Below are 2,831 nucleotides of genomic sequence, written 5' to 3'. Positions count from 1 at the left end.
CCAGTGACGATTATTCCAACCGGTCGTGGGCGTCCCCTAGGGCGACTCAGCCTCAACTGAGTACCTGGCGCGGTGCGTAAACATCGCCACTGGGAAGACAAAGGCGGTCGGGCGTGGTGCTTGCCCCCCACCCTCCCGTCGTGAGCTCGCTAACAGCACTTGCCCCAACAGTCTGTGCAGGGATGTGCAGGGGATCTGAATCTTTGTGTTTGACGCCGTGATGGAGCGGTGGTGCAGTGGTTAGCGTGACGGGTTCAATCCCTGACCGCGGCTAACATCAGTGGCGAATACCTGCGCTGCCCTCTGCTGCCCACGAGGCCCACTGCGCCTGCCCTGTGCGCCCATCCAAGCACTAGCCAGGGTCAACTCCCGCTTAGCTTGCGAGCTCATTCGCGTGTTCCGTGCCATGCAGTCAAATATGGCCGATGAAAGTCACTAAACACATCATCATCATGGCCATCATCATCATCATGGCCATCATCATCATCATCGCCATCATCATCATGGCCATCATCATCATCGCCATCATCATCATCGCCATCATCATCAAAATCACCATCATCATCATCATCGCCATCATCATCATCATCGCCATCATCATCATTATCATCACCATCATCATCATCGCCATCATCACCATCATCATCATCATCACCATCGCCATCATCACCATCGCCATCATCATCGCCATCGCCATCATCACCATCGTCATCATCATCATCACAATCGCCATCATCATCATCATCGTCGTCATCATCATCATCGCCATCATCATCATCGCCACCATCACCACCATCATCGCCACCATCACCATCATCATCGTCATCATCATCATCACCATCGCCATCATCATCGCCATCTCCATCATCGCCATCGTCATCATCATCATCACCATCGCCATCATCACCATCATCGCGACCGGCGCTATCGTCACCATCATACCCCTCTCGGCTCGCGAGCTATCATAACAACATCACGTGGCACTCCCAACAACAACACAACAATGGCCATTGTTTGTTTAGTACAAAAGGGTGCATCGCCTCATCTAACCACTGGCTAATTGCATATTAAGCCCAACAATGGAGGAAGTGGATAGTGGGGGAGGGGCGATGGGGTAATATATATATTATTTTTTAATTGAAAACGGGCATCCGTAATTCTTAACAAAAAATGAAACCACGCTCACTCCTCAGCGCACCGTTTGTCTTACGCGCCTTGTTTGGGACGCGGTCTCCGTTCACAATGGTCCATTAATTTCGCTATAATGGACTGAAAATAGTCAAGGGCATTTACACGTTATAGTCCTTGATGGGTCGCACAAAGGAGCGCGGTTATCATCGCGGCGCGCGCTTTTGTGCGCTATTGTTTAGGCGCCCGCGTGTGCGTCTCTCTCTCTCGTCTGCCTCCAAAGGAGTGGAATTCTCCGGCAACGTCTCGGGGCGAGCATTTCTCGGGAATAGCCATTGTCAGTGGTCGCGAATCGAAATGTCTTATTTGCTGTACGAGGAGGAGGAGGAGGAGGTTTGTCCGCGCTCACTCTGCGTGCCGAGCCACTCGCGCTAAGCGCATTGATTTGGCTTCGGTCAGAAATAAAATCACTCGGCAGCTCTGGCCGCCGCCAGTGCGATCTCCCGGAGCGGCAGGTGGAACAACAAGTACGAGTTTGTTCAATTCGCCACTCCACCTTGCTCACCCCACGGCCCAGCAACGACGCCTCTGTCCGTCCACCCAGCTGCCTGGATGGATGGATGAAGGAATGAATGAAGGAATGCATGAACGAATGGATGGATGAAGGAATGCATGAACGAATGGATGGATGGATGAAGGAATGAATGAAGGGATGCATGAACGAATGGATGGATGGATGAAGGAATGAATGAAGGAATGCATGAACGAATGGATGGATGAAGGAATGAATGAAGGAATGGATCGATGGGCCACGCCACGACGTTTGGTCTGCGATCTGGGGGGGGTAGTGGGGCGAAGTGTGGGTCACTGTGTCATACTTAATAAACACACAACATGTGCCATGTTAACACACACACAACATGTGTCATGTTAACACACACACAACTGTGTCATGTTAACACACACACAACATGTCATGTTAATAAACACAAAACATGTGCCATGTTAATACACACACGCATTGCTCATCTGCACCGCTAATCACATTCTCGATCTCGATGTTTTCTCTCGTAAAGAAATAACAAATCGTCGTTTAATGTCACGAGCGATGAAGTGATTCAGGCCTCATTAGCACCGATTCACGCGGTTTGCGAGCAAACTGGACATGGATCACGACATGAGGAGCGGACGACCCCGCCGGGCTCTGCGCCCATCGGCCACGGCGACGACGACGCTGAACACGACTTCGGGTCGTCCACGCAGAGAATGCATCTCGCACGCACTCACTGAGCCGGGCGGTGAGCCGGCGGGCTCTGCAGTCCTCTACGTATCAAGATGCTTTCTGACGATTAGCGAGCGTTGTTTTTAATACGCGAGGGAGGAGAAGCGGAGCGCCCTGGAGAGGGGGCAACACTCGATCCCGGTACAGGAAGGGAGGGATCATTTTGATCATTTTGAGTCCTCACTTGTTGCTGGGCCGCATTCTGCTGGTCTCGCCGCAGGGTGAGGCACCTCCCACCGAGAACGCACGGGAAGTGAGTCTCACGACATCTGAGCGGTGATCCGCTAACCCTCGCTGCCTCCGCAGTGCGAGGGGATTGCAGGCGTGCGCCGCGACATCGCTCGCGCTGTTTGATTTGAAGCTTTCGTGGCTGCGGGGATTCATATTCTTGGTTCTTTCGGTAAAGTCACGTAGAAGGGAA

Source organism: Lethenteron reissneri, chromosome 58, assembly GCF_015708825.2.
Source record: "Lethenteron reissneri isolate LAM-NWPU_2019-01 chromosome 58, ASM1570882v1, whole genome shotgun sequence".
Taxonomy (NCBI): domain Eukaryota; kingdom Metazoa; phylum Chordata; class Hyperoartia; order Petromyzontiformes; family Petromyzontidae; genus Lethenteron; species Lethenteron reissneri.
This window is presented reverse-complemented; position numbering follows the sequence as displayed.